Genomic DNA, 24,985 nt, shown 5'->3' with positions numbered 1-24,985 from the left:
GAGACAAAACTCAAATAGAATTAAAAAATCCAAGAAAATATTTTAAAGATTTGGTCTTCACTTGTTTATAAATTCATTTATTTTTTTACTTTGCTTTTAAATAAATTCATTTATTTTTTTTACTTTGCTTCTTATAACTTTCTGAAAGACGATTTTAGAGAAAAAATACAACCTTAAAAATGATTTTAGGATTTTTAAACACATATACCTTTTACATTCTTTCCTGAAAATTGAAATCAATGTTCAAATAAATGTATTATTTTTTATTGTAAATAATAATAAATACATTTTAATTTAATTCTCCATTTTAGCTTCTGTTTTTTACAAGGAAAAATATTTGTGAAATATTTCTTCAAACTTATTATGATTGAAATTCCCCAAAAATTATTCTGGCAAATCTAGAAAATCTGTAGAATCCAATTTAAATCTTATTTCAAAGTCTTGAATTTCTTTTTTAAAAATGTTGTTCTGGAAAATCTAGAAGAAATAATGATTTGTCTTTGTTAGAAATATAGCTTGACAGGGAAGGTTTTTTCCCATTTAAATTCATTAAAAGCAGATGTTGTATTCTTACAAGAAACACATCTCTGTAAAGACAACCAACACAAACTTCAAACAAGCTGGATATCTCAGGTTTATCACGCACCCTTTACTTCACAAGCTAGAGGTGGAGCTATTTTATTTCATAAAAATGTGCCTTTCATACTTACATCAAAAATAATTGACCCTAATGGAAGATTTATTTTATTGAATGGTCATATTACATCCTAGCCAGTAACTTTTTGGAATATCTATGGACCAAACACTGATGACTCAAACTTTTATCATGGAGTCTTTGGTCTACTTCCTGATGATAGCTCCTCTCATATCTACATTGGTGGTGATTTTAACTGCCTTTTGGACCCCACTTTAGATAGATTGTCAACTAAATCTCATGTCATTGCTAACTCAACTAAAACTATTAATAATCTTATGAGATCAAGAAATATCATAGACATATGGAGAGTAAAACACCCTAATAAAAGGGAGTATTCATTTTACTCCGCTGTACACAATTCCTACACGAGAATTGATTACTTTTTAGTGGAAGCCTCTGCCCTCTCCAATGTCAGTAATCCTGAGTACCATAGTAGAATCATCTCAGATCACAGTCCTGGGAGTTTGCAGATTCAAATTGATCTCCTTAAAATCAAACAAAAATGGAGATTTAATCCACAACTATTATTATCTGAAGATTTTAAAGAGTATATAAACAAGATTATCCAAGATTTTATTGAGGTGAATGATAACGGAGAGGTCTCAGACTCCACATTGTGGGAAGCTCTTAAAGCTACTGTGAGAGGATATATCATTTCATTTGAAATCTCAAAACAAAGAGAAACAAGAAAAAGGCAGAGAGAATTAGAAAAAGAAATGGAAAAAATTCATATAAATTCTCTTTTGCAGTCTGATTACAATAAGATGCTGGAACTGAAAAATGAATACAACTCTCTTCTTCTTCATGGGGAAGTATCTAAACTCCTGCTGAAAAATAAACAAAAACATTTTGAAATATCCGATAAACCACAAAAAGTTCTATCTAGACAGCTCAAAGGAGATCAAGCCAAAGCTGCTATTCACAAAATATGCTCAAAAACAGGTGAAACATGTACAGATCTAAAGGATATCAATAATGTCTTCAAAGACTTTTATTCAGAATGATATCAATCTAATTCAGCTATATCGGTTAATGATTTCAATGATTTTTTTACCACATTAAACTTACCTCAACTGAGTCCAAATCATCAGAATTCTTTAGACAACACTATTTCAACTGAAGAACTGCAAAAAGCACTGAAATCTTTCTCCTTGAATAAAAGCCCTGGTCCAGATGGATTTGGTGCGGAGTTTTATCAAGCTTTCAGTGAAATACTATCCCCTATAATACTTAGAATGTTAAATGATTCTTTTGTGAACAACAAACTTCCAAGTTCTTTGTATGAAGCCCATATATGTATAATACCAAAAAAGGGAAAAAATCCACTTGATCCAGCCAATTATAGACCTATCTCCCTGCTCAATTTAGACCATAAGATTCTAACTAAGGTACTCGCAACCACATAACAGAAATGATTCATCCAGATCAGGTGGGTTTCATCCCGGACAGACCTTCTTTTGGCAATGTACGGAGATTACTGAACGTATTGTACTCTGACTGCACAGGAAACAAAAAGGCTGCCGTCCTGACTCTGGATGCTCATAAAGCTTTTGATTCAATTGAGTGGGCTTATCTTTTTCATGTTCCCAAATTATTTGGATTGGGAGAACATTTCATAAAATGGGTTCAAATCATTTATTCTGCACCAAAATCATATGTCATAACTAATAATGTAATATCGGATAGTTTTGAATTACACCGCGGAGTGAGACAGGGTGACTGCCTTTCGCCCTTACTCTTCAATTTGGCCCTCGAACCACTGGCTATTGGTTTAAGAATGAAGTCTAATATTAAAGGATTTTCAGTGGGCTCATTAGAGAGTCTCATCTCACTTTATGCAGATGATGTACTTGTTACACTTACTGAGCCAGAAGTTGCACTACCACTTCTTTTAGAATATGTAGAATATCTGGTTATAAAATAAACTGGTCCAAAAGTGAGCTTATGTTCCTAGGAGATCATGTTGAGATCAGTCAAAATCCAGTTAAAGTCGCAGAAAATTACATATCCTATCTTGGCTTAAAAATATCTCAAAATGATGAATCATTACTAAAGTTGAACTTTATTGAAGCCTTTGAGAGACTGAAAGTGTGTATTGAGTATTGGAAGACCCTACCTCTCTCTATGTTAGGCAAGGTGAATGCTATCAAAATGATCACCTTGCCAAAATGTATTTATCTTTTTCAAAATTGACCAATTGTAGTTCCTGTAGATTTTTTCCAAAAACTTGAATCTTTAGTTCTAGATTTTGTGTGGGGATGTAAAAAACGCAGAATATCCAAAAAGCACTTATTTAGATCTACAGAGGAAGGGGGACTGGATCTTCCAATGTTCAAAAAGTATTATTGGGCATCAAATCTGAACGCATTGACCTATTGGAAGATGGGGTCCCCAAATAATGAATCTCTTAATTCTGCTCCCTTATGGCTGAAATTGGAACTGCAGTCATTAGTGAAACCTTATACATCATTGCTATCGCTACTTTTGACTAAACCAGTCTCTTCAATTAAATCAATACGTCATAGTGTTGTAGTACGAAATTCTATCAAAATTCTTTCTCAAATTAAAAAACAATTGAATATTTCCAATGTGACTATGTATTCACCAATATATCACAATCATGCATTTATTCCATCGATAACAGATACAACATTTTTTGACTGGTACTCAAATGGAATTAAATGCATCAAAGACATTTATGTCGAGGAAAGTCTTGTGTCATTTGAGCATTTGCGAATCAAATTTAATTTGTCCCAATTCAGTTGGTTTTGCTATTTGCAGGTAAAAACATTTATCAAAGAAAACATTTCAAAGTCTCAGCTGGTAAATGAAAAACATCCTCTTTTAGAAGTATTAAATTTACCACCCACAAGTAAAAAGTCTATCGCTAAATTTGTCAGCTGCTTCATTATGTCCATGACATCAGCAGACAGTGTTAAAAGAGCATGGGAACAGGAACTAAGAACAACAATACCCAATCAGCAATGGGAACAGACACTCTCTCAAATTCACAATTGCTCAATTAACAGCAGACATAGGCTCATACAGTTTAAAGTGATTCATCCTTTTTACTATTCGAAAGTTTTATTACACACATTTTATCCTGATACATCTCCACTTTGTGATAAATGTAAATCTGCTGAAGGATCATTGTCTCACTCCTTTTGGGGATGTCCAATTATTCAATCATTTTGGTCCAGCATTTTCTTTTTTTACTCGGGGGTATATCAGAGACAAATTGTCCCTGATAGGGATATGATCTTATTTGGGTGGTCTTCAGAAACACAAAAGCTTCCAAAACATATTAGAAGTGTGTTGCTGCTTGGGACGGTTTTGGCCAAAAGACTCATTCTCAGAGACTGGAATAGTCTATCTGCACCCAACTTCAGGAACTGCTTAAATGAACTTGTGAATGTAATCACTCTTGAAAAAATAAGATTTATAAACTCTACAAATATGAACAAATGGGAATTAACCTGGAAACCTTTACTGACATATATTGAAGCATAACTTATAGACATTTCAAGAAAAACTAAACTGCCATCTTATTGTAGTTGTATTCCTTTTTTATCTTTATTGTTATTATCTTTTGTACTGATTCAACACTACACTTGTTTTTCTTGTGTCACTTCTGATATGGTTTTGTCATGGTTTACTTGCTTTTTTGTTCAGTTTTTTTTGTATTGATCAAGCCCTGTAACTTTTCCTTTTTTTCCCCTCTAAGTGTGTACGGTGGACAGGCCCTCGGGAGGTGATCTTGTGAACACTTGCTGAGGATCCTTGATGCCGAGGTATGTTCATCCATTTTGCTGTGATCTGGATAGCCTGCTGATCGTGAGCCGCAGCAGGATGGATGGATATATGTATATATATATGTATGGATATATATATGTGTGTGTGTATGTGTATATATATATATATATATACAATATTTGGGTATATTTTCTAATAATGTCTGTATTGTAAACCTTGAGTTGTTAAAGTTCATGTGCACCTCTCTCCTCAAGTGTGTATGTGTGTGTGTATGAGTGGATGTGACTGTTTGTCATTTTAACTGTAAAATCAAATCAAATATATTTGCACAAAAAAAAAGTAAGATGAAATGTTTCAAATAAGGGTGATATTTGCTTCTTTTCTGTCTGATAAGATCATTATTCTCACTAAGCAGATTTGATGTTAGTGTTTCACTTGTTTTAAGGGTTTTGCTCCTAAATGATCTCAGTAAGATATTACAGCTTGTTGCTGAGATGTTATAGAATAGAATAAAATACAATAGAATGGACTTTATTGTCATTATATTTGCATAGAACGAGATTAAGGACTCCAACTTAAGGTGCGGTAGTGGAAACAAATGTGGGCACGAGAGGTAATAAAGGAAAAACTATCAATTGAAATAAACAGACTACAATCCAATAAAAATAAGAAGCAATCCTGTACAATATACAAAACACTATAGAAATACAAAATACTGTACAATATACAGAACAAGACAAGAGTACCAAAGTAATAAATAATAATCAGTGTCGGACGTATTGCACTTGAAGGGAATAAGCGGTAGAAAATGGATGGATGGGTAGTATTGCACAGTAGGGTATTAGGGTAGGATATTGTATAGGGGTGAATTATTATTATTATTATTATTATTTTTATTATTATTATTATTAAGTTAGAGTTCAACATGGTGACAGCTCTGGGAAAGAAGCTGTCTCTGAGTCTGTTTGTTCTGGCTCTGATGCACCTGAAGCGCCTGCCCGATGGTAGCAGGTGGAACAGGTGGAAGCCGGGGTGTGTGCTGTCCTTGGTGATGCTTTTTGCTTTGTTGAGGTACCGGGAGTTATGTCAATCCTTCAAGGAGGGCAGGGGGCAGCCGATGATTTTTTGTGGAGACTTTATGACCCTCTGAATCGCCTGTTTGTCTGCTTCGGTGCAGCTGGCGTACCACACTCTTATGACCTATATTGAGTAAAACATGCTTGAAACTAGAATATCAACTGTTGCAAATCTGTGTCATCAGCACAAGTAGAAAACTGCTTTTTTAAAGTAAAAAATGTCTTACTTCAAGCATGAAAAAAAAAATCATGATGCCGAACGCATATCGTTACGTCAAGATAATGGCCTTAGCGTTTACTTCATGTAAGAATACTCTTCAACATATTGAGGAAAAAGGTCTCTTTTTTTCTACCAAGAAAAGTGCACTTGTTATTAGTGAGAATATACTTATTTTAAGGTATTTTTTGGTCCATAGAGGTTTGCTAATTTGACCTGTTTTGGAAAGTCTTGACAAGATAAACCTTCTTCTTTTATTGGCAGATAATATTGCTAAATACCCCTAATTTTAGTTTGTTTTTTTCTCGTTTTTGAACACTGACTTTTTGCAGTGCAGGATGTTTCCTACCAGTTTGAAGCCATGTCTGACTGAAGGGTTCCGAGGTGGAATGTTCTGCGCTGGCCGATGGCGGCGTCGGGGGGGGGGGGGCACTGCACAGCATGCCCATGGTGACGAGGAAACAGCTGACGCAGGCAACAACGGCATAGACCAACATCTGAAGGATGACAGGTGAACATTTATTTTTACCTTGAGATCCTTTAATCAGCTATTCAGTAATTCTATATAACTCACCAAAAGTGGGAGTTGTGCCGTGCGAGCGATCTTTGGAGACGCCATGTTGGCGATGAGGATGCCCAGCGGGTTGGCTGTGGAGGAACAGCGGGCTAAAGATGATCACCTCCATGTCAAGTGTCTCCCATAAAATTGCTCATAGACACCTTGTAACTCACTTGGTCTGCCAGAGCATAAGACCATGTAGCAGGAAGGGATCAGTGTTGCCAACGTAACCACTTTCTTGCTATATTGCGTAATCAGACCTCTTTTTCCAAAAAGTGACTCATCCATTGGAAAGACTTTTGTAGACCATGAATGCATGTGACCAGCGAGTGCATCTGTGGGCCCCTCCCACATCTAAAATCACTCTAGGGATGTAACCATGAATGGTATTAATGATAACCGCGGTAAAACACCCCACAGTTAGTATTACCATTTTAAAGGGCGGTACAGCTTGGTTGGTAGAGCGGCCGTGCCAGCAACTTGAGGGTTCCAGGTTCGATCCCCGCTTGCGCCATCCTGGTCCAGTGGTTCTCAAATAATAGGACCTCTTTAAATACTTGACAGTTTGAAGCAGTTTTCAATAGAAGTAGTGAATTCAATAATTAATTAATGTTTTACAATATATATTTACATATGTAATAATATTGACCAATATTCTTGTAAATTTATAGTGAATTTAAAAGTACATTCGTTAATTGTGGAACTGTGACAACACTCATTCTAAACATGAATGTTTTGCATTTCATGTTTTTTTACAGCCATTTATGCAAAATAGTGGATTATTCCAAGGCAAACCACCGCCGCCAACAAATACACTATATTGCCAAAAGTATCTGGCCACCTGCCTTGACTCACATATGAACTTGAAGGGCCATATCATTCCTAACCCATAGCGTTCAATATGATGTGGGTCCACCTTTTGCAGCTATTACAGCTTCAACTTTTCTGGGAAGGCTGTCCACAAGGTTGCCGAGTGTCTTTATAGGAATTTTCCACCATTCTTCCAAAAGCGCATTGGGGAGGTCACACACTGATGTTGGTGGAGAAGGCCTGGCTCTCAGTCTCCATTCTAATTCATCCCAAAGGTGTTCTATTGGGTTCAGGTCAGGACTCTGTGCAGGCCAGTCAAGTTCAGCTGCATCAGACTCTGTCATCCATGCCTTTATGGCCCTTGCTTTGTGCAGTGGTGCACAATCATGTTAGGAGCGTGGAATTGTCCAAAAGGTTTTGGTATCCTGGAGTATTCAAAGTTCCTTTCACTGGAACTAAGGGGCCAAGCCCAACTCCTGAAAACCAACACCACACCGTCATTTCTCCGCTGACGCCTCTCTGTCAGTTTACATGGTCTACTAATTGGTGGCTGAGTTGATGTTGTTCCCAAACTCTTCCATTTTCTTATAATAAAGCCGACAGTTGACTTTGGAATATTTAGGAGCGAGGAAATTTCGCCACTGGATTTGTTGCAAAGGTGGCGTCCAATGACAGTTCCACGCTGGAAATCACTGAGAGCGGCCCATTCTTTCACAAATGTTTGTAAAAACAGTCTCCATGCCTAAGTGCTTGATTCTATACACCTGCGGCCGGGCCAAGTGATTAGGACACCTGATTCTCATCATTTGGATGGCTGGCCAAATACTTTTGGCAATATAGTGTAGATTGCAGTCCTGTGGGGGAAACACTTCCACATTTCTCACTCACCCATGGAGGCCATCATGTTGGCCGTGGCTCGCTGGTGATCGGGGAACCACAACGCCGCCATCTTGGTGGGCGTGAAGATGATGAGCGGCTGCGCCACCGCTGCCAGCGTCTGACCGAAAAACACCACCGTCGAAGCTTTCTTCTGCATAAGAAGTGGAAAAATTCTCTGTTTTCCCGAAATTCCGTATTACCATTTGTCATTTCAACATGTTATTACTTCAACAATTCTCCACCGATTGAGAAATTGTCCAAGACATCAATACATTTAGATTAGATACTACTTTCTTTATTCCTTCAGGAGAGTAAATGTGCAACGCCTCATCAACCCATCACTAACAATCACACAGGTCAGGTAATGTCAAGACTTTAATCTACACTGGACATAGGCAGTCTTCTTTACTGTCAAAGACTTTTTGACAAATCAATCAAACAGAGCCCCCAGTCAAATGACAAATTCAGTATTACTTTTCAACAGACATTTATTTAATCTTGTTGTTTGTGGTCTGGACATTTGACACAGGAATTTAACTTTTCCACACACCATCCTGAATCACGGTTTCAATCGTAGTCCATGTTAACTACCAAACCGTAACTTAAAAGGGTTGGTTGAACAACTATAAGGACTAGCAGGTCATTGCTAATGTTGCTAATAGGCACAGTACTCATGGACTAAGTTTTGGGGAAATTCCTATTGAAATCAATGGGACATCCTTCAAAGTTCCACTTATTCCGTCTGATTCCAACTGTTCCAACTTCAAAATTTTCAGACTCTTCAGGAATCGTGTGCTTGATTTCAACAATGCTAAAATAATTTTGGGATTTCGGTTCATCATCAGCATTGGAGCAATCACACACAATTCCTTCAGGAATTGCTTCATCTAGTTTTTAATGTTTAATAAAAAATAAAATAAATAAATAATGACAAATAAAGATACAACAATACAACTTTTCGAAGTTTTAACCTATTCAAACCATTCCACCTTCGAACTTTCTTCAGCCGCACAATACTTGTGCTATAGTTGTAGGAAATGTCTCAAAACCTCTTCAGAAGTGCCGACAAAATCCAAGAAGGGCAGAAAATGCATATTTTTGGAAAACTTTTTTTCTCGAAAATGTCGTAAGGGGGTGGGGGGCCTTACGCAAAAATTCACAAAAACGAACTTTCTTCCGTCGCACAATACTTGTGCTATAGTTGTAGGAAATGTCTCAAAACCTCTTCAGAAGTGCCGATAAAACCCAAAAAGGGCAGAAAATGCATAATTTTGGAAAAAAGAAATTCTCGAGAATGTCGTAAGGGGGGGGCCTTACGCAAAAATTCCCAAAAACGAACTTGATTCAGCCGCACAATACTTGTGCTATAGCTTTTTCTGGCGACTACTCCTTCCACATTTTTCAACGCGTTTTAACTGTTCCACCGTCGAAGCTTTCTTCTGCATAGGAAGTGGAAAAATTCTCTGTTTTCCCGAAATTCCGTATTACCATTTGTCATTTCAACATGTTATTACTTTAACAATTCTCCACCGATTGAAAAATTGTCCAAGACATCAATAAATTTAGATTAGATACTACTTTATTTATTCCTTCAGGAGAGTAAATGCCTTGGCAGAAGACACCTCCTGCCAAAGATGCCTATACCGCAGGATTTTTAATTTTTCAAATAATCATCAAATGTCGCCGTTGACATCAGTGATTCTATTTGGAACAGAAATGATATATTTAGTAAGTAGAAAGAAAACACAAGGAGCCCGGGCAACAGCAGCGAAGGTCTGCCCGGCCGCCGGGCAGCCCATGCATGCTGTGCCGCCCGGGCAACAGCAGCGAAGGTCTGCCCGGCCGCCGGGCAGCCCATGCATGCTGTGCCGCCCGGGCAACAGCAGCGAAGGTCTGCCCGGCCGCAGACTGGCTGCGTAGTCCTTATAGCTGTTCAACCAACCTTTTTAAGTTACGGTTGGGTAGTTAACATGGGCGTCAATTGCCTCGTACCTTGGTAGCTGTCTAGCCAACCCTTTTAAGTTACGGTTTTAAGAAGTACCAAGTGTTGAAACCGTGGGTCAGAATGGTGTGTGTAAAAGCAAAATGCCTGTGTCAGTCTCCCAGCATTGGAGCGTTCGTACACAATTCCGTCAGGAATGGCCTCATTTACTTTTAAATGTTTAATAACAAAGGAAAATAACTACAAATAAAGATACAACAATACAATGTTTCCACATTTTTTAACCTATTACAACATTTTGGAAAGTCCAGGATTTTCCTAAATTCTTGCTTCTACAAAGCCTTCTTTGCAGCGACTACTCTTTTCACAGTTTTCAACATGTTACAACTTTCAGAGTCCAAGGGTTTTGCTATCAATAGAACATTGACGGTCTACTTCACTGTCTGGGCAGCATATTAAAAACACCGGTCGGTGGTAAAACCAATATCAAATGTCACATTTTAATAGAGCATTCGTCAAAACGTTTGCTTTCACAATTTTATTATCAAGGAGACTGACACGGGCATTTAGCTTTTCCACACACCATCCTGACTCACGGTTTCAACAATTGGTACTTGTTAAAACTGTAACTTAAAATGGTTTGCTGAACAGCTATCAAGGTTCGATGCAATAGACGCCCATGTTAACTACCCAACCGTAACTTAAAAAGGTTGGTTGAGCAGGTATAACGACTATGCGGCCAGATTCCCAGGTGACTGGGCATTTCATTGCTACTGTTGCCCAGAAGGCACAGTATGCATGGGCTGCCTGTGCAATATCTCAATTCCTGATTGTTCTGAATGATAATTAGTGGGAGACCCGACAACACTGATGCATCGACATCTGCGTGTGCAGTAACAGCTAATCCTTTCGATAGCTCAGTTGATAAAGTGGAAAGCTGTATTAGCTTATGCTGAGTTCTTTAGGGCACTCATTACGTTTTTACCATGAATTGATTAACGTGGAATCCGACCCCGACTTAAGTTGAAAAACTTATTGGGGTGTTACCATTTAGTGGTCAATTGTACAGAATATGTACTGAACTGTGCAATCTACTAATAAAAGTTTCAATCAATCAATCAATAGTGCGTATTCAGAGCACATGTGTAAAAAAAAATTCCCAGTCCACAACTATCCTCATTCACAACACGTTCTCTTAGATTTCCATGTTATGATACATGTTCACATTATTTATTGACTGTATCTAAAAAGTATTTAAAAAAATTTAGTATTATTTAAATGAAGATATGAAATAATCCTAAATGAAATTCAATGACTTGGTTTATATTATTGGATATACTAGGTCATAAAATCAGTGTCAGTTGAGTTGGTCCATAGATTTCCTGTAGGGAATTTTAATGTCCAGCAGATGTCAGTATTTAGTGACACAGGATCAATACAGTTTATAAATGTGTCAAAAGGCTGTGCAACGCCTCATCAACCCATCACTAACAATCACACAGGTCAGGTAATGTCAAGACTTTAATCTACACTGGACATAGGCAGTCTTCTTTACTGTCAAAGACTTTTTGACAAATCAATCAAACCAAACACCCAGTCAAATGACAAATTCAGTATTACTTTTCAACAGACATTTATTTAATCTTGTTGTTTGTGGTCTGGACATTTGACACAGGAATTTAACTTTTCCACACACCATCCTGAATCACGGTTTCAATCGTAGTCCATGTTAACTACCAAACCATAACTTAAAAGGGTTGGTTGAACAAGTATAAGGACTAGCAGGTCGTTGCTAATGTTGCTAATAGGCACAGTACCCATGGACTAAGTTTTGGGGAAATTCCTAATGAAATCAATGGGACATCCTTCAAAGTTCCACTTATTCCATCTGATTCCAACTGTTCCAACTTCAGGAGTCGTGTGCTTGATTTCAACAATGCTAAAATAATTCCGAGATTTCAGTTCATCATCAGCATTGGAGCAATCACACGCAATTCCTTCAGGAATTGCCTCATCTAGTTTTTAATGTTTAATAAAAAACTAAATAACGACAAAAAAAGATACAACAATACAACATTTCGAAGTTTTAACCTATTCAAACCATTCCACCTTCGACTCATTGCACCATTCTGGAAATTCAAACTTCCCCTTTTCCTTGTCAAAAAAAGTTGAGGATTTTCCAGAATTCCTGCTTTTCCGAAGCCCTATTTCCACCCTTTTTCTGGCGACTACACCTTCCACATTTTTCAACGCGTTTTAACTTTTCCACCGTCAAAGCTTTCTTCTGCATAGGAAGTTGAAGAATTCTCTGTTTTCCCGAAATTCCGTATTACCATTTGTCATTTCAACATGTTATTACTTCAACAATTCTCCACCGATTGAAAAATTGTCCAAGACATCAATAAATTTAGATTAGATACTACTTTATTTATTCCTTCAGGAGAGTAAATGCCTTGGCAGAAGACACCTCCTGCCAAAGATGCCTATACCGCAGGATTTTTAATTTTTCAAATGATCATCAAATGTTGCCGTTGACATCAGCGATGCTGTTTGGAACAGAAATGATATATTTAGTAAGTAGAAAGAAAACACAAGGAGCCCGGGCAACAGCAGCGAGGGTCTGCCCGGCCGCCGGGCAGCCCATGCATGCTGTGCCCTCCGGGCAACAGCAGCGAGGGTCTGCCCGGCCGCCGGGCAGCCCATGCATGCTGTGCCCTCCGGGCAACAGCAGCGAGGGTCTGCCCGGCCGCCGGGCAGCCCATGCATGCTGTGCCCTCCGGGCAACAGCAGCGAGGGTCTGCCCGGCCGCAGACTGGCTGCGTAGTCCTTATAGCTGTTCTACCAACCTTTTTAAGTTACGGTTGGGTAGTTAACATGAGCGCCAATTGCCTCGTACCTTAGTAGCTGTTTAGCCAACCCTTTTAAGTTACGGTTTTAAGAAGTACCAAGTGTTGAAACCGTGGGTCAGAATGGTGTGTGTAAAAGCAAAATGCCTGTGTCAGTCTCCCAGCATTGGAGCATTCGTACACAATTCCTTCAGGAATGGCCTCATTTACTTTTAAATGTTTAATAAAAAAACGAGAATAACTACAAATAAAGGTACAACAATACAATGTTTCCACATTTTTTAACCTATTACACCATTTTGGAAAGTCCAGGATTTTCCAAAATTCTTGCTTCTACAAAGCCTTCTTTGCAGCGACTACTCTTTTCAACATGTTACAACTTTCAGAGTCCAAGGGTTTTGCTATTAATAGAACATTGACGGTCTACTTAACTGTCTGGGCAGCATATCAAAATCACCGGTCGGTGGTAAAACCAATATTGAATGTCACATTTTAATAGAGCATTCATAAAAAAGTTTGCTTTCACAATTTTACTATAAGTGAGACTGACACGGGCATTTAGCTTTTCCACACACCATCCTGACTCACGGTTTCAACGTTTGGTACTTGTTAAAACTGTAACTTAAAATGGTTTGCTGAACTGCTATCAAGGTTCGATGCAATCGGCGCCCCTGTTAACTACCCAACCGTAACTTAAAAAGGTTGGTTGAACAGCTATAACGACTATGCGGCCAGACTCCCAGGTGACTGGGCATTTCATTGCTACTGTTGCCCAGAGGGCACAGTATGCATGGGCTGCCTGTGCAATATCTCAAATCCTGGCTATTCTGAATGATAATTAGTGGGAGACCTGACAACACTGATGCATCGACAGTAAACAGTAAAAAAATGTATGATTTATTTTTTAACACTTTAATGAGTAGGACACTTTTCGATCCTCTATTATTTTAGTGTGATTTGTTTTGAAGTGTCATTGCTCCAAAAATAATAATGAATCAAAATCCAAAATGAAGGCTTCAATTATTATATCATCTCAAATATTCCACCTCAAAAAGTTATTGGATGAAAATATTGCATATTTTCTGTTTTTTCCATTTTTTCCCTAATGTTGATCTAGAGATTTAAAACATGAATAATAATGAAAACAATACTAATAATACTGAATAATGACACATTTTTAATATATTTTTTTGACCAAAACCCTAACTGAGTGGAGGCCTAAATGTATATTTTTGATACATATATTGTATTGGTTTTTCAAATCAAAAATATGAAAATGGCCCCCGCTTGCTTTGATTTTTCAGTGGAAAAAGTTTGGACACCCCTGCCATATGGTCTCCACATCAAAGGTCCATTTCCCTACGAAGACCATGCATCCTGCCCATCAACCAATGGCCTCACCAGCCAAGTTTGATCACTCTATGGAGGCTGTACACCCCTCCCATCCCCACACCGCTGGCCCATCACCAAATGTCCACACCTATGGTCCTTCACCCGGCGTACACAATAGCTTGCTACCTGAATCCACCTGAGAATAAAAAGGCAGCTTTCCTGGCACCAGACAGGAGAGATGCAGGCAACCCATCTATTGAGGACACTATCTGTTATCAACCACAGGCAGAAAAATCATGGACGCCATGTGATGGAAAAAATGTGGGCAGAAAAAGAAGGAATTGAAGAAGTCCTCTTGAAAATAGGTAAGTAGCATTCATGATGTCATTGTTTTGTTGACTTCAACTTTGAACACATTTTCTCCTTCTGCTATTGTTTGTGCTCTTTTTTCCCTTTCAGATCCGGTCCAAGTCAGAGTACTTCAAACTCTCTGCGACTTGGTTGGAGACAAATACAGCGACGGCCCTCCTCAACAATCGGGCCAGCAAGAGCTCTTTCCTGAGAGCGGCGTATTCATATCATTGTTCCGCCTTGCTGCCATGAGACATGCTGCAGAGCCCAAATGTAGGCCTTTATTTGGACCTCTTTTTTCTACGTGTCAAAATGCTGTCCCTTTTTGACGCCCTGGAAACAAACCTGCAGGAACACCAAAGCGCATCCTTAAGCGGAAAAAAGTGGAAGGAATCCTTAGTAAGTTTTCCCAAACAGAGGGTGTTTTCAGGCCAAAATTGGGTCACAATAATGAAATAGAAGTTCAATATGAGAAATGTTGATCCCTTTTCGATTACAGCAGACTGGAAGCATAACTGAATGTTACATCATTACAATTTGTTATCCACTCCAAACTAGCGTTATGATGAGCAATATAGTCTGATGTCCATCAACTTGAAGTGTGGTTGTGTGTATTAATGGTTTTGCCTAAATGAAGGCTTTAAAGGGCAATAAAAAAGCATTAAATGAGGCATTTAAAAAAGGGAATATGATTGTAGGACATGGCGGACAGTCAATATGTCAAACGGTAAAGGAAAATGAACTTAAGAAGGTTACAGTCGTTTCTTTTTTGAACTGCATACAAGAGGTATTGTAAGGTGGGAACACGACAAAAGCACTGCTTCAATCAAGCAAAATGAAACATCAACTTTTCCATTCTTTGGTCACTGTAGGCGTGTAGTCCTTAACTGTGACACCATGTCAGGATAATGGAGAAGCTGAGCCGACACGGAGTCGTTTATTTCAATCATCTCCACTTCAACACATATGAGCTAACTTGCCTAACATTAGCAACTGTTGTGACGCAATTCCCTCAAGTGATCTACGCTAGCCTAGGATGGACAAAAGAGGCCATTTTCACAGCAGACCACAACTATTTCATTCTCTGACATTCCCACAATAAATGAATACAAGTTCCTTCAGCTGCCGGACACTTGATACATACTTGCTGTTTACTGTAAACATTTGAAACAACAGAGAGGGTGTAAATACAAGAAATGCAATATGTTTCATTGCTATAGCTTTTTTCAAATGCATTTGATTGGCATTTTTACCAATATTATTCTGTATTTTTCTCAAATGTTTAAATCCATCATCCATTTCCAAACACATGCATCATTTGCAATCCTAGTATGATGTTCATTTATTTTTCCATAAAACCTTTGAACTATTTGAAAACAAATTGTATCCTGATTAAAAATGCTTTGTGGCTGTTATAAGTCATCATTTCAGAGAATATATATATATATATATATATACTTACAGCATGTTTCAAACAGACACAACTAAATAAATGGCTAATGGGTATATTATATTGATCATCTGATGCAGAATGGGATGTTTGTTTAGAGGCTTTAAGTGCAGTTCTCCTTTAATATTTTGGATAGTCGAACCTTTTAATGAGCGATTGTCTACGGCCACGCACACAGTCAAAACACCAGATGCTACTCCACAAAAATAAATCAATAAAAATACATTCTCCAATGAAACAGCTTTGTAATCCAATTCTAATACACTAGATAGTAACAGTTCATGTCAACTTTTCAACTCATTTACTTGTCTAATGCTTGCAACTGTGTGTATACAGATCATTGGAAGCTTTTGATGATGTAAAAAAAACAACTAAATGCAGTCGCACATGGGCATTACATTTTTTGAAGTAGCAACAAAATGGCATTAAAAAGCATTACATTTGATTTGCATTATTATTGTTATTGCATTGCATAGATTTGATACAGTAGAAGCATTTAAGTCTCACCTTAAAACTCATCTGTATACTCTAGCCTTTAAATAGACCTCCTTTTTAGACCAGTTGATCTGCCGCTTCTTTTCTTTCTCCTATGTCCCCCCCTCCACAGGGGGTCCGGTCCGATGACCATGGATGAAGTACTGGCTGTCCAGAGTCGAGACCCAGGATGGACCGCTCGCCTGTGTATCGGTTGGGGACATCTCTACGCTGCTGATCCGCTTGAGATGGTTTCCTGTGGACGGGACTCTCGCGGCTGTGTTGGAGCCACTATGGATTGAACTTTCACAGTATCATGTTAGACCCGCTCCACATCCATTGCTTTCGGTCCTCTCCAAGGTTTCTCATAGTCAGCATTGTCACTGGCGTCCCACTGGATGTGAATTCTCCCTGCCCACTGGGTGTGAGTTTTCCTTGCCCTTTTGTGGGTTCTTCCGAGGATGTTGTAGTCGTAATGATTTGTGCAGTCCTTTGAGACATTGGTGATTTGGGGCTATATAAATAAACATTGATTGATTGATAGCTGTAGAAACTGATGTGGCAAAATGACGAATGGCTGATGATTATGTTCTTGCCTTGCAGCGTATGTCCTGAGATGCAGTACCCTTCCTGATTGGGACGATATTGAGGAGGTCAAGCTCAAGAAAGCTTTGGTAAACAAAAGTCAGGCCAGAGAGGGTTTGAAGTAGGCCCTTGTACCTGTCAAGTTCATTCTATGGTAGGATGTTCAATATTTTGGTCTAGGTTTGCGCAGTATATGTTGTCAAAAATGGCCCTATGATGTAGCTTTTAGTACCAGGTTATACTGTGATAATGCATATTGAGCTGTGCTGTGCCAAGCAAATTTGGCAGTGATGCAACCTCACTAACAAGCTAGCGGCTAATATCCTTTTACAGTTCAAAGTTGTTTCCAAATCCCCCAAAAAATGACGCAGTACGTTACTGCTTACATAATCAGGTATATTAGTAGCTTTTGTAACCAATTTCAACATGTTTCAATGATCATTTGTGTAGCAAATGTTCTATTGTTATGGCAGGAGGCTGTTCTATTGTTTACAACAGTGTTTCTTAATCCTAGGGCTGGGGCCCACTGTTTGGCTGCGAGTACCCCTTGGAAGCCGCCAATAAATATCTGTTTCTTAGCTGTGGTCCGTCCATATGGGCCGCAATGGTACTCGCTTGTAATCCACTTTAGTGTAGAAGGACTCATTCAGTGTTTATATTTCATTTGGCCCCAGACCCCTCTGTAGTGGAACATTCTGAGACCCCTCTGTGGTGGAAAAGTTGGTCGTGCCCCAAGGTTAAAAATGTTAAGAATCCCTGCTTTTCAATGTGTGATTATTTTTTGGTATGTAGACCAGTTCCAGACAGCACGGTTACAATTTTATAAATGTATTTCAGTTTTTGCTTGGAATATTTCAAAAATGGAAATGTTGTCATTTACTCACCTTCTTACTGAGATGAAGTCAAGTGTTTTTTGAACTAAGGTACCTGCTTTGCTCAACAAGGAGTTCAAAAAACTACACCTGACTTTTTCACAATAACAAAGTGAGTACTTCAGGTCAAATTCATTTATTTTTGTATTTGTTTTCTTTTCTCTATATTGTTTTCTATGTTGTTTTAAGTATTGTAAATGACAATATGTACATGATGTATGTACTAATTTACTACATTTACATTTTGTTATTTCATCTATTTTTAAATTATATTTTAAAATAAAGTGATACACCTTTCAATATTTGAGTATTTGTTTAGTGCTATTTCTAATGAAGTCAGATGAATATTTAAATTGCACTCTCAATTTGTTCTCATGATTCTCAAATTTGAGATATGATAATAAATTGAAGAGAAATAATCAAGACATGAAAAAGACATACATAAGATCTCTTTTATTGCTCACACATCTCATTTCTTTCTCTTTTGATCATCCTTCCAAATAAATGAGACATGATTGAGAACAATGGAGCTCTCGTCAGTGTATCCCACTTCTCAAATATTGCTCAAAGGGTTGTCTCAAATCAACCTCCTTTGTCTCAGTGACGTCTTGTCTCTTTTTAGCTTCTTTATTGCTCCTAAGGGTCCCTTAGGAGCAATAAAGGAGAAGCAATTGATCACAAAATGAGACAGATATGAGAAGCTCAAAATGTTCTCAAGATACGAGATTAAGCAACAGATGAGCAAGCACATTTTTGCTGTGGCCACGCTCCCTCCACCCCAGTGGACGATGGTGTGGAACAGCGCAGAGACCACCACAGTGTCTATGTTTCTTTTAGTTGTTATTCATAGCTGGATGTAGAAGTGTCTGCTTGTATCCGCTGCTTTAATGTCTTTCATGTCCTTTGTCTTCTTTGATGTTTACCTCTTACACACATGTGAGAGGGATGTGTACTATGGCTATGAGTTGTTGTTGTTTTTCCCCTTGGCCTCAGTCTGGACCCCCCTTCTCCAGGGCCCAGGTTTAGACCATTTTTTTTTTAGTATATTTTATTTTATATTAATATTCTATTTTTTTCACCCATTCCCAACCTCATTATACTTTACAGAGCCAGGAGTCCTCGATTACATGTATGTATGGAACACAATCTTATTGTCACAAGACCCAGGGTAGACTAGGGGTTGAGACTGCTGACTTTGAATGAAAAGTACCGAGTTCAAACCTCACTCTGGTTGATAGTATTTTTTTTTTTACCTCATCATACTTTACTAAGGCCGGGAGTCGTCGATTACATTTGTGTATGGACTAAAATCCTACCTTTACAAGACTGAAAGTAGCCCAGTGGTTAAGACTGTTGCATGGGAACCAACTGTACAGAGTTCAAACCCCACTCCGGTCAGCAGTATTTTTTCCACCTCATCTTACTCCAGTGAGTCAGGGGTCGTAGATAACATTTGTGTATGGAAATAAATCCTCTCTTCACAGGACCAGGGATAGCCCGGTGTTTAAGACTGCTGACTCTGAATGACAGGTACTGGGTTCGAATCCCACTCATGTTGACAAAATTTAGTTTAAGCTTGTCATACTTTACTGAGCCAGGAGTCCTCGATTACATTTGTGTATAGAACATAATCTCCGCTTCACGAGACCCAGGATAGACCAGGTGTTAAGACATCTGACTCGGAATGAAAAGTACTGGGTTCAAGTCCCACTCAGGTTGACTGCATTTTGTTCTACCTCATCAAACTTTACTGGGCCATCAGTCCTCGATTACATTTGTGTATGAAAAAAAAAATATCTCATCAAGACCCAGGATAGCGCAGTGTTTAAGACCGCTGACTCTGAATGACAGGTACTGGGTTCGAATCCCACTCATGTTGACCAAATTTTGTTTAAGCTTGTCATACTTTACTGAGCCAGGAGTCCTCGATTACATTTGTGTATAGAACACAATCTTCTCTTCAAGAGACCCAGGATAGACCAGGGGTTAAGACATCTGACTAGGAATGAAAAGTACTGGGTTCAAGTCCCACTCAGGTTGACTGTATTTTGTTTTACCTCATCAAACTTTACTGGGCCACAGTCCTCGATTACATTTGTGTATGAAAATAAATTGTCTCATCAAGACCCAGGATAGCCCAGTGGTTAAGACTGCTGACTCTGAATGACAGGTACTGGGTTCGAATCCCACTCATGTTGACAAAATATTGTTTAAGCTTGTCATACTTTACTGAGCCAGGAGTCCTCGATTACATTTGTGTATAGAACACAATCTTGTCTTCACAAGACCAGGATAGACCAGGGGTTAAGACATCTGACTCGGAATGGAAGGTACTGGGTTCAAATCCCACTCAGGTTGACTGTATTTTGTTCTACCTCATCAAACTTTACTGGGCCATCAGTCCTCGATTACATTTGTATATGAAAATAAATTGTCTCATCAAGATCCAGGATAGCCCAGTGGTTAAGACTGCTGACTCTGAATGACAGGTACTGGGTTCGAATCCCACTTATGTTGACAAAATTTAGTTTAAGCTTGTCATACTTTACTGAGCCAGGAGTCCTCGATTACATTTGTGTATAGAACACAATCTTCTCTCCACAAGAACCAGGATAGACCAGGGGTTAAGACATCTGACTCGGAATGAAAAGTACTGGGATCAAGTCCCACTCAGGTTGACTGTATTTTGTTCTACCTCATCAAACTTTACTGGGCCATCAGTCCTCGATTACATTTGTGTATGAAAAAAAATTGTGTCATCAAGACCCAGGATAGCCCAGTGGTTGAGACTGCTGACTCTGGTTGAAGAGTGTGGGGTTCGACTCCTGCCTGGGTCGATGTGTAATTTAAAAGATCAGCTGGAGGCTGCAAGTTGACAGATATTGTAACTGTGTCATTTCTCCCATGTAATGTTAAAATAATAATTTAATTTACTTTTTTTTTTCCAATTACAATTAACCTATTTTATTTTATTTGTACCCAGGAGAGCTCATTGGTCAACGCTCTTTATTTATCCTATTCCCACCCACCTCAGGAGTTACACTCACTCGCACACACTCCTACACACACGCGCACTCATTCTCACACACACACACACACACACACACACACACACACACACACAGGTAACCCCTGAGGTGTCATCATTGACTATTTGACATTTTATTTTGGATTATTATTAGCTTTAGTGTTGACTTAATTTTTCAACTATATGTTAGTCAAAGAAGTAGCACATAACATTAGTCTGTGTGGGGGAGAAGAAGCAGCCCACAATGTATGTCGTCTTGACGCCATACTGCCAAATTACTGACTCCATGTATGGGATTTGAACTCACTACTCCTGTATTAGGAGCCCACAGTGTTGACCATTGAGCTATCCTGGGTCCCAACGAAGTTTGGTTTTCGCTCATATACAAATTTTATCAGTGAACTATGATCAGGCAAAACAAAGAACAAGAACTTCCCAGATGTGGATTTGAACCCAGTAGTACTGCGTGTGAGGCAGCAGTGTTAACCATTGAGCTATCACAGGTCCCACTAAGTATTGTTTTTCACTCATATACAAATGTAATCAGTGAACTATGATCAAGGCAAAACAAAAAACTAGCTCTTCCTACAAATGGATTTGAACCCAGTAGTTCTGCATGAGAGGCAGCAGTCTTAACCATTGAGCTATCCTGAGTCTTGTTGGAAGTGTAGTCTGGCTCCTTCATTAATGGAATCGTGACATCTGTCCCAGTAAACTACGATTGAGGTGGAGCTCAATTTTGAACTGAAGTTACATATCAAACCAATTGGGATTCAAACCCAGTACCCCCATATTTGAAGCTCACAGTGTTGACCATTGAGGTATCCTGGGTTCCATCAAGACATGATTTTCACTCATATACAAATGCAATCATTTAACAATGATAGAGATGAAACAAAAAAAAAGATCTTGTGGATTTGAACCCAGTGGTACCGTGTGAGAGGCAGCAGCCTTAACCATTGGGCTATTTGGGTTATGTTGCTACATGATCTGGATCAATATACCAATGTTACATACCTGTTGTTGAGTAGTTGGTGTGTGCCATGTCTCTCAGGTGTGACATACCTGTTGTTGAGTAGTTGGTGTGTGCCATGTCTCTCAGGTGTGACATACCTGTTGTTGGTGTGTGCCACGTCTCTCAGGTGTGACATACCTGTTGTTGGTGTGTGCCATGTCTCTCAGGTGTGACATACCTGTTGTTGGTGTGTGCCATGTCTCTCAGGTGTGACATACCTGTTGTTGGTGTGTGCCATGTCTCTCAGGTGTGACATACCTGTTGTTGTCATACCTGCCAGCTTGTCTGCAGCAATAAACAAGTCATCAATTGAGTCCACAACATGTTTGATGTTTATTCCTCTCATGTTGAAGTAGTTCCCATCTGCAGTTCGCCCACTGCACTCTATCGCCACCATGTGGTCATACCTGCAACAACTTCATAGTTCTTTGAAACTATCGCCACCATGTGGTCATACATGATATATGATGTGTGATACATGATGTGTGATACATGATGTGTGATACATGATGTGTGATACATGATGTGTGATACATGATTTGTGATATATGATGTGTGATACATGATGTGTGATACATGATGTGTGATACATGATTTGTGATATATGATGTGTGATACATGATGTGTGACAAATGATGTGTGATATATGATGTGTGATATATGATGTGTGATACATGATGTGTGATACATGATGTGTGATACATGATGTGTGATATATGATGTGTGATACATGATGTGTGATACATGATGTGTGACACATGATGTGTGATACACGATGTTTGATACATGATGTGTGATACATGATGTGTGATATATGATGTGTGATATATGATGTATGACACCTGATGTGTGATACATGATGTGTGATACATGACGTGTGATACATGATGTGTGACACATGATGTGTGATACATGATGTGTGATACATGATGTGTGATACATGATGTGTGATATATGATGTGTGACACATGATGTGTGATACATGATGTGTGATACATGACGTGTGATACATGATGTGTGATATATGATGTGTGATACATGATGTGCGATACATGATGGGTGATACATGATGTGTGATACATGACGTGTGATACATGATGTTTGATACATGATGTGTGATACATGATGTTTGATACATGATGTGTGATACATGATGTGTGATATATGATGTGTGATACATGGTGTGTGATACATGATGTGTGATACATGATGTGTGATAAATGATGTGTGATACATGATGTGTGATACATGACGTGTGATACATGATGTTTGATACATGATGTGTGTTACATAATGTTTGATACATGATGTGTGATACATGATGTGTGATATATGATGTGTGATACATGATGTGTGATACATGATTTGTGATACATGATGTGTAACACATGATGTGTGATACATGATGTTTGTTACATGATGTGTGATACATGATGTGTGATATATGATGTGTGATACATGATGTGTGATACATGATGTGCGATACATGATGTGTGATACATGATGTTTGATACATGATGTTTGACACATGATGTGTGATACATGATGTTTGATACATGATGTGTGATACATGATGTGTGATATATGATGTGTGATACATGATGTGTGATATATGATGTGTGACACATGATGTGTGATACATGATGTGTGATACATGATGTGTGATACATGATGTGTGATACATGACGTGTGATACATGATGTGTGATACATGACGTGTGATACATGATGTGTGATACATGATGTGTGATACATGATGTGTGATACACGGTGTGTGATACATGATGTGTGATACATGATGTGTGATACATGATGTGTGATACATGATGTGTGATACATGACGTGTGATACATGATGTTTGATACATGATGTGTGTTACATAATGTTTGATACATGATGTGTGATACATGATGTGTGATATATGATGTGTGATACATGATGTGTGATACATGATTTGTGATACATGATGTGTAACACATGATGTGTGATACATGATGTTTGTTACATGATGTGTGATACATGATGTGTGATATATGATGTGTGATACATGATGTGTGATACATGATGTGCGATACATGATGTGTGATACATGATGTTTGATACATGATGTTTGACACATGATGTGTGATACATGATGTTTGATACATGATGTGTGATACATGATGTGTGATATATGATGTGTGATACATGATGTGTGATATATGATGTGTGACACATGATGTGTGATACATGATGTGTGATACATGATGTGTGATACATGATGTGTGATACATGACGTGTGATACATGATGTGTGATACATGACGTGTGATACATGATGTGTGATACATGATGTGTGATACATGATGTGTGATACATGACGTGTGATACATGATGTGTGATACGTGATGTGTGATACATGATGTTTGATACATGACGTGTGATACATGATGTGTGATACATGATGTGTGATATATGATGTGTGATACATGAAGTGTGATACATGATGTGTGATTCATGACGTGTGATACATGATGTGTGATACATGATGTGTGATACATGATGTGTGATACATGACGTGTGATACATGATGTGTGATACATGACGTGTGATACATGATGTGTGATACATGATGTGTGATACATGATGTTTGATACATGATGTGTGATACATGATGTTTGATACATGATGTGTGATACATGATGTGTGACACATGATGTGTGATACATGATGTTTGATACATGATGTGTGATACATGATGTGTTATATATGATGTGTGATATATGATGTGTGACACATGATGTGTGATACATGATGTGTGATAAATGATGTGTGATATATGATGAATGACACATGATGTTTGATACATGATGTGTGATACTTGATGTGCGATACACGATGTGTGATACATGATGTGTGATACATGACGTGTGATACATGATGTGTGATACATGATGTGTGATACATGATGTGTAATACATGACGTGTGATACATGATGTGTGATACGTGATGTGTGATACATGATGTTTGATACATAACGTGTGATACATGATGTGTGATACATGATGTGTGATACATGATGTGTGATACATGATGTGTGATATATGATGTGTGATACATG

General features: G+C 38.4%; 1 long non-coding RNA gene across 2 annotated transcripts; it reads left to right on the top strand.

Moving 5' to 3' along the window:
• Positions 1 to 4,419: 4,419 nt before the first annotated feature.
• Positions 4,420 to 15,409, top strand: LOC133545107 (uncharacterized). 2 transcript variants are annotated; one of them, XR_009804727.1, is made up of 3 exons: positions 4,420 to 4,488; positions 14,084 to 14,476; positions 14,571 to 15,409. It is a non-coding gene; the product is annotated as an uncharacterized LOC133545107 (long non-coding RNA). The 2 variants fall into 2 exon arrangements; XR_009804726.1 differs by lacking the exon at positions 4,420 to 4,488 and adding an exon at positions 6,168 to 6,254.
• The last annotated feature ends 9,576 nt before the right edge of the window (positions 15,410 to 24,985 follow it).

The sequence above is a fragment of the Nerophis ophidion genome, linkage group LG28 (assembly GCF_033978795.1).
Source record: "Nerophis ophidion isolate RoL-2023_Sa linkage group LG28, RoL_Noph_v1.0, whole genome shotgun sequence".
NCBI lineage: Eukaryota > Metazoa > Chordata > Actinopteri > Syngnathiformes > Syngnathidae > Nerophis > Nerophis ophidion.
This window is presented reverse-complemented; position numbering and strand designations above follow the sequence as displayed.